The sequence below is a fragment of the Spea bombifrons genome, chromosome 1 (genome assembly GCF_027358695.1).
Source record: "Spea bombifrons isolate aSpeBom1 chromosome 1, aSpeBom1.2.pri, whole genome shotgun sequence".
NCBI classification, from domain to species: domain Eukaryota; kingdom Metazoa; phylum Chordata; class Amphibia; order Anura; family Pelobatidae; genus Spea; species Spea bombifrons.
In genome coordinates this window covers 27,615,639-27,630,206 of record NC_071087.1, presented here as the reverse complement: position 1 = coordinate 27,630,206, position 14,568 = coordinate 27,615,639, and the positions used below count along the sequence as shown (strand labels likewise).

Here is a 14,568-nt window from a genome sequence, read left to right as displayed (position 1 = left end):
TTCCTATGTTTTGGGCCCATTAAATTAGTTTCCCAATCTATAGATTTTGCATAACACAGCAAACTTTTTTTTTTTTTATTCTTCATCTTAATAATAATCCATGATAAAAACTTGAACATGTGCAGACTATTTACAGGTATAACATTTTTGTTCTTCAAAAAACATATTAGTATGTTTTCCCACAAAAAAAAGTTTTTAATGTTTTATGTTTGTTCAGCTTATGATGAAACAGTTCTTGCTCTTCGTACAGCTTATCTTCTTTTTGATGTTATTCCAAGAAAATTAAATTGCCTTTGGCAATACCCAACCAAGCTGAATTTGTATTACTCTGTTGCAGTCACAGAACTATCTCTCAGTGGTACTTGTTACCTGTGACCAAACCCATTTATAGTAATATTTGAGCTCTTAGGAATTTGCACTCTTTAAAACAGGTATAATCTCCTGAGATGTTCAGCCTTTTGACTAGAAGCACAACAGGGCAGACACAGCTAGTGCGTCTACTGTATTTCCTAGTTCTGTACTTGTGTTTGATAATCTTTTAGCATGCTTAATCCAAACAGACACAAGATCATTTTAGTTTATTTTTTCTGAACATACCTGGGAATTTAGCAGGTTAGAACCAGAGTAGTGCCTACGGGCTTCATGGGTCTTTAAGGTCAGTGGCGGGGAGCTGTGTTTGGCCACAACCGCAGGTTATGCCCACCCGACCTGCTCTCAGCCCACTTCCCATCCCTTTAAAGTCTGCCTGTGGCTAGTCTCACCCCTACATCTGGATAGCCACACCACCTGATGGTAGCCTTGATTCCAGGAGAGAGGGAGCTCAGTGACAGATTGCAAATTGGTGGTCCTTTGTACCATATCGAAGTCTATGAGAATACTCAAGCTAGTATTTCCTTTACCAAGTTAGGATAAATATGTAGTTTAGTAACATGAACCAGTAGTCAGAGCTCAATTTGCCTGTTCAGATTATAACAAAAGGTTCTCAAGTCAGGTTTCCACAAAAGCCCATGTGTACAGTTAATCACTATAAATGTGTGCATTAGGTAAACTTTATACCACTTTTCAGTCTTTTTGGTAGAATAAAGTTTGCATGAATACAAAGAGTTGTGAAGTTGGTACTATGGTAGTCTTGTTGGTTATTAGCCCTCCTAATTTTGCAGTTAATAATTGAGTTACTGCGAATGAGCTGGTTATAGTCAAGGGTGAACTATGTTTTGTTTTGTACTCTATGGTCTGCTACCCAAACTTCAAGCGCGGTCTACAAGACGTTTATCATTACTTTAAACCAAAAAATTTGATCAAACAAATGTATCTTACCTCCATGTTCTGAAATGTATAACCAATATAAGCAAATTTTTGTTTGATAAAAACAACATTTTATATGAACCAGGTTTGGGAAATAGGAACCAAGGAGTAACATCAGTGGCAAAAAAAATTGTTACATTTTTACTTTAAATGAATGCACTATATGTTTATTTTATTTTCTGTGTACTCATTATCTTTCAGTTATTGTTCATTATTGATAAAAAATAAAAGATCCTTTTCATATATTTGATAATGCACTTGGAAACTACTAAATATAAGCCAAGGCTTGCAGCCAGTCCTGACAGATGATTTGGCTGTTAAGGGGGACCGTGTGAACACAATGTCAGCTACAGTTTAAACAGCACGTCACTTGTCACCCACTTCATGTGAAGAGTGTACTCAGACAAGAGAAAAACATTTCTGGAACCATAGAAAGTAGGACCAGATAAATCCCAGTATGCTTTTATAAATCTTAACGTTCATACGTTATCCATACAGCAATTTATAGTTGGGGCCAGTCGGTGTGGGTATTATCATTTGGCATTCCCTACCCGACTTATCTGACCCCCACTTATCTCCAGTCCTTCAGAAAAATCTCTTAAGGACTTCTTCAAGGAAACCTATCAGCTGGCAACATCCCTCATCCCATCTGCCTCGCCTTTCCTAGCCTCACTCCTGTAGATAATCATGTATCTCCAGTAAAATTATTTATGTAGTCAGTGGCTGGTCCATCTTAGACATTGGCACTTTTACCGCTTGTGTAATATACCCCAACTCCTTCTACATTGTAAGCTCCCTTCAGCATGGCCCTCCTTGTTTCTGTTAATCCAAATTGTTATGGAATGTGTTTCTTGGCATAATGACATATTACGGTGTCCTGTTTACACATTGCACATCGCACACAAATGCATAAATAATATTAATAATTCTTAAAGATGCTAATAATGAAGAATGATGATGCCCTGACCTAAATATTACAGGGATTTATTTATTTATAAAACTGCTCTCAATTCTTCGTACCAGACTTGCTCCTGTCATATCGTATACAAATGAAATGTAGCTTTTGCTGGCTATGGCCCATGGTCTTCAGAATCTGTACTTGAAAACAAATGAAAGTCAGTATGTACAACTCATAGTCGATTAAGTCAATTATGGCTAGAAAAAGTAAAAAGGGAGCAATCAATTGATACACTTGGATGATTGCTATTGGGGGACCCACAGGCTGGTCTAAATCTGAATTGGCTGCTCGCACAGTGTGAGTGAGTGTGTGTGTGCTAATGTCTATGTTATGGGGGGGGCATTCATGTGCCCCCCCCAGGCCAGAAGGTGTGAGCCGTCCCCTGACTACTATGTTGACAGCTGTTCATCAAAATTGCTTTTTTTACAAGACCCCCTAACAATTTCTATGCCCTGTTAATCTAAATAGATGACCTTTCAATCAAATCAGAACATTATATTACCCCATAAACAAAACTTTACCAAACTATCAATCAGATTTTTTGTCTCTATATGAAATATTAATTTCATATACTCCTATAATCAGGGGCAATGTATATTTGGGACACAATAGTCCCACATTGCTGCTCCTACTGTTATACAACCAGAGTTAATTAGTTTATCTTACTTTGCACATGGGATTATTTTCTGATCCACAAAGGGTTAAAGTCCTTTGTTAAAAGACTGCCTATATAAATGCATCTGACCGCAGGGAAATTAAGCAGCTAATAGGTAACCTGTGCAGATACTTAAACCTAATCTCATGTGTAAATGAAGGTTTGCTTGGGTTTGATAGAAGGTGTAATTGTTTAAACATGACAGTTAATTTGTGCTTTATATTGCTTTGTCAACGCGGTGGAAGACTGTGTCTCTTCAGTTTTACGTTTTTTTCCTATTGCAAAGCAGTCACAAAGCAGTCACACAGCAGTCATTTTTATCCTGTACCTCAAACTACAAATGAGGGAAATGTTAATTAATCATATTCATTATTAGTTCATAATTTTGCATCCCTAGTAATGCAATGTAAATGTATATAAATATATATATGTAAACATTTGATGTGGCTTCCTGATTCCCTTTCAGAACTAAAGTTCCTTCTGAGAGAGAGAGATGGAGACTTGTAAGGGGGGGTGGTTGTGACAGTGTGTTTGTGTGGATATGTATGTGTATGGTATTTGCGTATGTGTGTTACTCTATGGCATTAGCAGGTCTGTGTGAGTGTATGCTGTTAACATGTGTTTGCATGTTGCTGTATGGTGTTAGAGTGTGTGTCAGTGTGGAGTGCGTGTGTGAGCATATGGTTTTTAAAGCATGGATATAACTGTATGATGTTACCATGAGTAATTTGTGCTAGCGACTATGGGAGGGGTATGTATATGGCGATATCATTACTGTGTGTCAATTTACAGTCTTAGAGTGTCAGGTGTGAGCTTAGAGTTAGTGGAGCCTGGGACCAGTATAGAGAGATTGTATTTATGTAAGTGTATGGTGTTAGTGTGAGTGGGTGCCAGGGCAAATAAGGTCACTAACCTGGGGGATAATCACTGATTTCCCCAACTGGCCCACAAACGCAGGGTACCATAGGTACAACTTGTTCTCTGCATCCAGTCGTGACTCAGGCATATGCTATTATCATATCATGAATTGCATAGATCATATCATGGTAAACTATATATACAGATAATGCCACCAGCTGGCTTATAACAGCAAGCACCTGAAATGTGTATGCGGTGCTTTACAACAATTAATGCCAAGGAAATGGAACATCTCTAGGTAATCAGTATAGCCAGAAAGCAGGCCACGGAAAGCCTATGGTCCAAGACACCAAACCTTGGAAAAGGACTATGCGTTATTATGAGCACTAAGCTCTCCAGTGCTCTGTCATGTTACTGCAATTATATATTCCGTAGGGACTTTATAGCATCTCGTCTGCTGTCCATTCTTCAGCGTTGTATTCCTCCCAATACCCCTCTGCTTTTATTTCTCTCCGCATTAATACCCTGTAATCTGTACTGGCTGGCCTCCCACAGCTTTATTTCTCTATATCCTCTGCATCTCATAACTTTTCCCACTCGCTTCTTTTCTTTTTTTTCCCATCTTTTTTTGTCTGCCAGTCTCTTTAGCTTCAATCACCTATAACTAATACTCTGTTTTGCATAAAAGGGAATTCCTGCCACGAAGCTCTTGCAATCTGTCGGCTGCTTTCCCATTACAGCATTGTAAATCCTTGAACTGATTCCAGAACGTACAGCAACCGCTAAGTACATTTTGTGGCATTGCAGCCAACTTTGTTTAAAAGACTTAAAAAAAAATAAAAAAAGAAAGCAATACTTTGTAAGGTAGGATGCACCAATACAATTGTAATGTTTAAACCTTCTCATACAGTTTAGCCAAATTAAACACAGGGATTATTAAAAGGATCTCCAAAACTAGCTGTAGCCTATATGAGACGTAATTACCCCGGCTTCTTAAAGGGCCAAAAAAAAAAAAAAATATTTGTTTTTAACCGTTTCTTTAAAAAAATCAATGTCAGAAAGCTGTTCTTAAAAGTTGAAAAGGGAGCTATTTCAGATATTCTTGTGACATTATTAGTTACTTTGGTAAGTGTCGGTATATCTTCTGTACATATAGAGTTAATAATACTTTTTAGCCGCTTGCAGGACCGGCTTTAAATACATGCGTCTGTATGAAATGTGTCTATATTTACACTCATTAGTACTGACTCGCTTGTGTTGATAAGAACTGACAGACTGTTATATATCTGGTAAAAAAAGACCATCTGCAATTGCTGCACTGTTTGCGTGTGCTTCATAATGTTTGCAGAACTCTGGGTATTTCGGCACACTGACAGCCCTGTAATGTATAAATTTTACATAGAACTAAGGTATTCCTGCTTGGATTTGGGGTAAACAACGCCTTCTCCAAACGGAATGGCTGTATGCATCCGTCAGCATCCTTAAATGCTACACCCGAGATGGCAATCTGCTCTCCCGTTTTTGTAGCCGGGGGACTGCCGCCCTCCATGGACCTGCCACCTTATGCCTAGCCGGAGTGGGCCAGGATACTTCACTGAGTAGTATGAGTAATAAGGAGCGTGATGATAATGAGAATCTACTGATAATGAGTATATGTTATCTGATGTTTGGCTTTGAGGACTAATCAGTAAAGGGGGTGTTTGCAGGAGAGTTAAATATTTCACTGGATTATTCAAAGCAAACCCCAGTAAATGTTTCTTGTAAGAAAGGTTGAGCGTACCCTCTTTAATGCATTGCTGAATTATTGGCGATAAGTTTAACAGCACAGACCGCCATTTTTTATTTCCTTCCATGAGGATCTCCCTACCTGGCCCATGTTCTTCACTTCCCGGGACTCTGGGGCAGCTACTCAGACAGTGCCTGGAAATTGTGACTGTCCTTCAAAAAAGCAGGACTGTAGGGAAGTATGTAACTACAATTAAAGTTAATGTCATAGGAACATATGTGTCATAGGTACATATAAATCTCTTGTTACTGTTATTTATGTTATTCCAATTATATAAGACCCAAATATAGCAAAAGCAATAGAACGCACATCTAATGTAATAATGTATTTAAAATACTACTTTATATCAGTTGAAATTAATCTGATTTAACGACATGTCACTTTTCCTGGGATAGAACTGTAAATTCTGCTTTAACGATCTGGGAATTCGTATATTAACACATGACATTATTCAAAAATTCAAAGTCCAGACCTCACACTGCCCCTGCCGAACATTTATCTCCTACAGCCATCAGATATTAATTGGTCTCAATTTGGGACCGTTTCATGTTATTTATTAGGCCACCTGAACACATTGGTAAATATGTATCTGCTTTTTCTTACCAAATATTACACTTCTAGATTTATACTTATTATTAAAAATGCTGGGAAAGGGAGACGTGCTTGTTGTTGACATCATACTTCAGTGCGTAGGTTTTTGTGGGCTCAACTTTAAAACTAATTATTAAAGTTGTTGCATGCTTTAGACATAAACAAAATAGATAATAGTACCCAGATAGGTATGTAATATCAGTAGTGATATGGAAATAATTTGAAACTATTAGAAGCTCTCTACCGGTGTGAAAATGAATCATTAGGCATTGTATTTAATACAATAAGAAAATAAAAATAAAAGAATGCAGGAAAAAAGAACATCTGTTTGTTCCTCTATAAGAGACTCATACACACGACACGTGGATATGCCTTTTCATAGTCACTTGTGCTTATTCCAGATTTTGTTTTTCATTATCTGATAAAAAAGGATTATCAAAAGTGATGAGATTAAGCTTCATCCTTTTCACAGTAAAGACTAGGTTTATGATTTGTACGAAAGAGAAAAAATGTTAACGGCCGCAGAAAACCTACTCTCCTTTACTTTAATAACATGCATAAATGACGAAGATCGGTCTTCTTTCCTAAGTGAATACCAATTAACCAAACTGCATTAAAGCCGCCATTGAGGCATGGTCTCTGTCATATTTAAGAAAAATAGAATGGATTTGCACATTTAAAGTTGCTTTGTTTTCTTTTTTCTTTTTTGTCCTTTTGTGCATCATTTATTTGGGCTAATGGAAGAACACAATTTTAGCTGCAAAATAAGTGGATGCACAGTGTTAGCTGATAATTAGTCTCTGCATTGACTTTTTTGCACCAATCATTACTATTTATTATTTTCCTTTTTGGCAGGGTTAACATTTTCTGCACTGATGTACTACAGCGAACTTCGTTGATGTTCTTGATGCAAGCATGAAACCATTGAACTTTTTTATTAGTAATCTTAGAGTCAGGGCTGCCTTCAATATTGATTGGACCTTGAGCACAACCCCCAAAAAAACACAAAAAACTAAAGTATTTGCCGCACTGACACTGCAGATTAGGAGGAAACTGTCTCCTATGTGACTCCACATGAGATGTCCTCACACCACACACAAGGCACTGGAGGAGCACAATAATATGCCGAGTGCATAGCAAATGAAAGGTGCGGGTCCCGCGAGTGCAAGTTGTGATAAGGGCCGGCTTTGGGTGTTCATGCGCTATATGCCGGCCACCCACATGGTGCCCCATGGGAACATAGAATTGTAGGTACAGAGCAACTGAATAACACACAAACCTACAGGGCCTGCCCAGCACTCAGACTGGACACATAGGACGTGCCATCTTAATGCCCAAACAGCTTGTCCGTGCCATCTTTGCCCCCAAACAGGTAAACCGCGGGCCTGTGCAAAAGTGTAGCTGTTGCTACACACCTGCGACCATGGTTGTTACGGGCTCAAGAGGCAGCTGCTACAGCTGGGCCCGGGTAGGGGTGACTCATGTGCAGGTCTGGACTGGCTACCTGACCCACCTGGCAGCAGCATGTGGCCAATGGCTGGATATGCTGGGTCGCACGCAAATTGAGCATAGAAATGTAGTGTGCAGCCACTCATATCCAGTTATCGGCCGGCCTAATGTCATCATGTGCCATGCGCAATATGTCTATGTTTACAGTGACCTCTGCACTAGAAGAATTGAAAGATCAGAGAAACTTAATATACATATCAAAATTGTAATAAAACATGTAAAATATATCACAAAAAGTGTGACATCTGCATATATAGATAGGAGTTTGCCTAGAACTAAATGATAAAAAAAATATGCATGCCATATATGGCTTCATCTCTGTCAACTTTCAGAAATGCAATTTTATGACCAATTTGAAGGTCCTTTAAGGAAGAATGTTTTCTCTATCCTGGCTACAAGTGTAGGGTATTTAGATATGAATGAACCCTTTTCATTGGTAGGAGAAAGTATCCCTTTAAGTGGTGAAAACAGTTTGATCCGCTTTACTTCTCATATAACATAAAAGCCCTTTGTCTTCGTAGAATGCAGAGAGCAATCATCAATCCATATAATGGTTTTCTAACAAATGGCCTTTTGACTGCTGTGAATACAGGCATTGGCAAAGCAGCATGCTAAATATTTGGTAGGCGCAATCTACGGCGTTCAGTAGATATTTGACTTTTCCCAGCATTATCTATTCCTTTTAGTACTTGCTTGTAAAAAAGGCAACATATTGTATAAATGGTAGATTTACAGATACATTTAAATCTCTATGTATCAAATAGCGTAGTCATCGTCATGGTAACAATAGCGGTGTAGTGCCCAGATGGTTTTATTTCTGTCGATTGAGCCATGTTTTGGTGGCCATCTGTGAGGTCACTACCCTGTTTTAGTGGTTGCACATACATGACAGGGCACTTCAGGCTCACTCTGAGCTAGCCTTGTACTTCTTTGGAATCATTTACAGATTCTACGTAGTCCTACACGTAGACTTTCCAGGCTGGTGATAGTGTGTGAGAAACCTAATGACCACTGGCAGGGCGGCCATTGCAGAAGACTTTGGTTTAGACTGTAAGCTCTAGCAAGCAGGGTTAACCCTGTTCTGTGTATTAATAAGCAATGTACATTTCTGTCTAATATGCTGGATATGATTAATTACAATTTAATTAAGTGGAAATTATTATTTTTATTTTTATTAGTTGAGCCTCATATGCTGTAAATCTTACTCACACTAGTCATTTGTTACTAAAGAAAATCACAATATAGAACAGAGGTGCACAACACCAGTCCTCAAGGGCTTATCTGGTGTGGGGACACCTAATCTTAAATTTAGGCTTTATTTTTGCAGTATCTGATAGCATCTGCTTCCATAAAATCCTCAAATAGCAAGTCCTAGACTGTTGGAGAGTAGCTGCAAGCTGGGGCTGTCGTACAAATCCCTGTGAACTGTCCCGTCAACAGGACTGGAATTTCTTATGACAGAACCTGACCTTGCAGTCACCCGTGTGAATGATCCCTTATGGGAGAGACTAGTGAATGTGTTCCATGAAGCGTGCCACTCTGGCATCTAACTGAATAGAGTATCGCATTGGTAAATATTTACTAAGCACAACTAAGCTGTGATTTAAAAAAAAAAAAACCACAATGAAAATGTAAAAGATTTTACTTTACTTTAAATCTTGTATGTCCCAGGTAATGATCTCGCTAAAAGGCTTTAAAGGACTTGTGATTTTAAAAAAAAATAAACATAAAATTTATCTGTATGCTTGTCCCTACCATGTTCATTTAATGAATTTTTTATTAATTTTCCATAATATGTACTACATTATTACATATGATTTATTTTTTATATTTTATCTTTTTGGGGGGGGTCTGCGCTTGTAATCCTCATACATAATGTGGACATCCACCTATAATTCAGAAACTTTAATAGGGGTGTGGGGTAGAGATATTTTTAAATGAATAATGTTTCACAGTAGACCAACGGTGTTTGTGCTCCACAAAGATATATCTTCTAGGTAATAATGATCTAAACCCTATTAAAAGGTAGAATATGGTGGCACATAAATAATAATAATAATAGTAATAATAATATGGTAGATGAGAACCAAACATCTCATCTAGTCTACATGTTTTTTTCAAGTTGTAAAACCCCCACTTTTTTTGATCTTTGATCTTGTCTTAGATTCAGGATAGCTTGCATGTTTAAATTCCCTCACTGTATTAACCTCAACCTCTTCCATCAGAAGGCTGTTCCATTTATCTAACACCCTCTCGCTAAAGTAAAACTTCCTTGCACTACATCTAGCACTCTGACCCTTTTGTTTCAAACTACAGCATTTCGTTCTAAAGTTTATCCTTCTTTGAAATCTACTTACTTCTTCTACCTAGTTGAATATCTAAATGTTTTTAAATGTTTCTATCACATCGTCCCTCTTTCATCTCTCCTCGAAGACACGCTGAATATGCATTGCACTTTAAGTACTGTGATCGTGTATATGTTTTATGATGTTTAACCTAAATGGATAATGTATGATTATACAAGGTCTTTATCTCTTTTTCATGACCTATGCAGAGTCTAGCGTTTGTGCCAGCATTTCTACAGGTGAATTAGTTCTTAAAACAGATATAACCACCAGAATGAATTCACAGCAATCAAACCACAATATGCCACTAATCATATTCTAGGTGTAGGCTCCTCCTTTTATTGACAGTACATATTCTTTGAAAGTTCCTCCAAGTTTGAGAACAGATCATGGTATTATTATTATTAATATTATTATTATTATTTGCTAATTTCTGAAACATCCCACTGCACAGTGTTGTATGATATGTCCCACTGTTCTCCTTTGGAAGAGCAGTATGTTTAATTACCTTTATTAATGTTGGCGTATATGAAACTCTATTGTCTCACTTTGATCTCTGTTTATAAGTTCAGCTTTATTTTGCATATTTCAAATACTTTTTTCTTTTCTGATCCTCAGAATCAAAAGGCTTAAATTATCTTACAGTGTGAAACACAATCTCCACCAAGGTAAGACATCCATCTTTCACGTTTCATACATACTGCAATCTTTTTCCAAAATAAATGCTTAGCTTGACTAACAAGACCTAACGTTAGATTTCTTATCATTTACCTGGAAACTTTAAAGGCTATAAAAATATAAAAGTGACTAAAAAAACATTCCTTTGTTTCATAATGCATAAAGACTCATTTTGGTGCATACCCTATGAAAACAGAGCAGCATATCGTCCAAACTCTAAGATGCTCTGATTTTGTTAAATGTATCATTTGTGGACCAGTTACTTTAAGAAGGTGATCTATAAACGTGCAATAGATGTTAAAGTTGAGTGAAAACATTCAACACTTCTATTGCATCGAAAACCAGTTTGCATAGTTTTCCAGAATCCAAAAAGTCATGAATGAAGTAGCGTCCAGTTTCGGTACCTCTTTCACAAATAAAACAAGAGACACTTCTTTATTTCAAAATTTTATTAACGTCAGAATGGAATTATTTGTCCGCGGTGCGGACTTAAACACTTCAGCACCGCGACACTCAACCTTTATTAATATGTCATAAAGTGTCAAATATTATAAACACAACAAATTTGACACAACATATATCAATAATTATTGTCAAAACGAAAGACAACATAACCACTTGTAACCATTAATAACCAAATTAATAACCTGCTGGTATGGGCGTGTCCACCTGTATCTCTGCTGGAACTGCCGGCGTCCCCTAGCGCGGCAGTCACATGACCTTACGATTCACAGAGGCGCATGCCCCTGGAGTGTTCTGCACTTACACCTCTGTGCACCACAAGTAACCATACCTAGATGGTTAACTCCTGCACCGTACCAGCTTAACAAAACCAGAGTACCCGGCAGAGCCAAAAATAGGGGAGGGATGGGCGGGAAAAATCTCTTTGAAAATAATTGCCCCTATAGGCCACGACCCTTCCTTATATACCCCCCAGGGAGGGTAATTACCCCCTCCCCTCTGGCCCTGCACGTGCCACCAAACTTAACTCCTTCAGTGCTAAAATTTCCACTTAGTCATGCCTTAACCCCTTAAACCGGCTTGACCATGGGTACCTCGTCCGCACTACATTCATGGGGCCCCTCTGTCCAATTCTTTCCCTCCGGGGCTGTTCTTGCCAAATAGTGCATCTGATCAAAATGATTCCATATAAAGTGTCACATCTCAAGTATAAATATTAGTCTGGTTTTTGCACCTAGAAAAGCTCAACTTAACGGCCATATTTTTAATATAAAATATATGTGTAAAGAATGGTAATTCCATTTATACATATGATTATGCATCAAGCACCATTTTTACACATTGCCCCTGTTATCCACTAGCTGTAACCTTACATTTGATATTTAGTGAATACTAATATGAATTTGGCTAAATTCTACAGTTAAACTTAGCAGGACTGGGTAAAGTTAATGTTAAGAAAATCAGCTGATTTGATAAATAGATAGACAGGTCTATAGATAGGCAAGCAGACTGGGGACCTTCACATACATTAGTACCGAAACCTCTCTGTGTTTCTACATAACAAAAAATGTAACACCGGCCCAAGTGCTATTAAAAAAAATATGATGTACGTAATTGCAAAAGATCTGAGCATTTACGTCATCATCTAAATCTAATCCTTAACAATACAGAGATTGAAATGGATTAAGTTAAAGTTACATTTATCTAAAGTAGCTTAGAAAGAAAGGAAACATATGTTTACAGAAATGCCATTCATACATATACGAAGGCCCTCTATTGTATGCACATTTGCTTTGTTCTGCTGTTAGTTTTTGCAGTCATTGCCTTCCTCTAACACACGCTTACCTGTTCGCCAAAGTTTTTCATACTGTGTTGCTGCGGCATGAATAAGTGTGCACAGTTCCATACGAAGCTTAATAATGTAATGAAAGTGACAGGCAGATATTTCGCACAATCCCCAAAAGCCCAAATTAGAACCAAAGAATATATCTGAAATGTGACACAGTAAAAAACAAATGTATAAATCACTCCACAAAACATTAGGAAGACTTGTTAAAGAGAGTTCATTAACACAAAAGTGTGCATTTTAAAATTAAATTGGAAGGATTGATGTTGTAATAAAGCAAAGGCAGAAGATACGCTTCACTATTATCTAAATCATAAAGATTTTATTTAATGGTTCACATGTTTTTAAAGAAAAATGTTGAAACGACAAAGTAGTCTTAAAAATACTGTTTTGCGTTTTTTTTATTATTATTTGTGCAGGCTGTGGCAATTTTAGAATAATTAGCGTTTAATCAGAAAGGAGTAGAAATGTAATAACTGTCAGATCTTAAAAGCAAATTACACCCCCCCTCCAAAAATAGTTAATTGCCTTAAACAAAAATATCTGCATCTCCTGTGAATCCTTTCTTTGTGTCGTGTTTTGTTTTGAATTTTAACAAGTCCTTTTGCTGGGGAAATGTCAGATGAAATGTCTCACAGGACAACTCTGTTGTCACTGTGTTCAGATTTTAGATGCTGAGCTACGTATCAGGAACTGGGGCCAACTCTTATCTCTTCTGTTGGAACGCGATACCTTCATTGTCATGCATAATCATATAGGTGAACTAAAACCGTAATCCCGTACTTTTCCCAAAAGTCGAGTTTTACTATGTCCAATTTCCTCAAATACATAATTGTTAAATGGTCTTCTAATCGGGGCAACCTAGGGTTAATTAGTGTCTCATATACAGTATACAGCCATTAGTTATTTGTTGCTATGATGTTAACACTCACTGCTAATACGATCCCATGAAATAACCCATTCTCCGCATTCCCTTTGTTGCTTGTGAATTAAGTGGATGTTGACATCATCTACATACAGAGTACCGTATTTATCGGCGTATAACACGCACTTTTTTAACTAAAATATGAACCTGAAACCCTACCTGCGTGTTATACGCCGATAAATCCTAGAGCCAGTGGCGGAACTACCGGGGTCGCAACTGCGACCGAGCCCTGGAGTTCTGCCAGTCAGGGGGGGCCCAAGGGGTGCCGAGCGGTTGCTGAAGACGACCGCTCGGCAACTCTCGGGCCCCCCTAACTGACAGAAATCCAGGACTCCTCTGCTGGCGGCGGCGGCGCTTCAACTCCTGTGTTGGAAGTGTGAGGCGTTTGTCTCGGGTGCCGGCGCGTCACTCTGGGCGCCGGCATATGACGTCAGACGCCGGCGCTCAACAGTGAAGCGCCAGCACCCGAGACAAACGCCTCACGCTTCCAACACAGGAGTTGAAGGTAAGTGACCGGGGTGGGGTTAGGGGGAGAGAGAGGGGAGATCCTGAGAAGGGGGGGGTTAGGGAATGAGAGAGGAGATCCTGAGAAGGGGGGTTAGGGAGGGAGAGGGGAGATCCTGAGAAGGGGGGTTAGGGAATGAGAGAGGAGATCCTGAGAAGGGGGGTTAGGGAGGGAGAGGGGAGATCCTGAGAAGGGGGGGTTAGGGAGTGTGTGTCTGAGTGTGTGTGTCTGAGTGTGTTTGTGTGTGTCTCTGAGTCTGTTTGTGTGTCTGTCTTAGTGGGTGTCTTAGTGTGTGTGTCTGAGTGTGAGTGTATCTGAGTGTGAGTGTGTCTTAGTGTGAGTGTGTCTTAGTGTGTGTGTGTGTCTTACTGTGTGTGTCTTACTGTGTGTGTGTGTGTGGTTTCCCAGATAGCAGTGATTCTGATGAAGTTTTTTTTTTTGTTCAGTTTTTTTGTTCAAAAATGGGGGTGCGTGTTATACACCAGTGCGTGTTATACGCCGATAAATACGGTATATAAGTAATAGCATTCTCAGCTCATAAAAATGAGACACATGAGGGAAGTAGGGACAAAAGACATAAGGGTCTTAAAAAGAGGTAGGTGCTGAGCGGGTTAATGTAATCATGATGTTAAATGATCCCACACTA

General features: G+C 38.6%; 1 protein-coding gene across 1 annotated transcript in view; it reads left to right on the top strand.

The window, feature by feature from the left end:
- LOC128483355 (teneurin-3-like) overlaps positions 1-14,568 on the top strand; it is a 143,800-nt gene that overhangs the window by 48,256 nt on the left and 80,976 nt on the right. Inside the window, exon 2 of the mRNA XM_053459525.1 lies at positions 10,626-10,675. The gene's annotated coding sequence lies outside the window, so the exon portion shown is untranslated. The remainder of the gene's footprint in view (positions 1-10,625; positions 10,676-14,568) is intronic.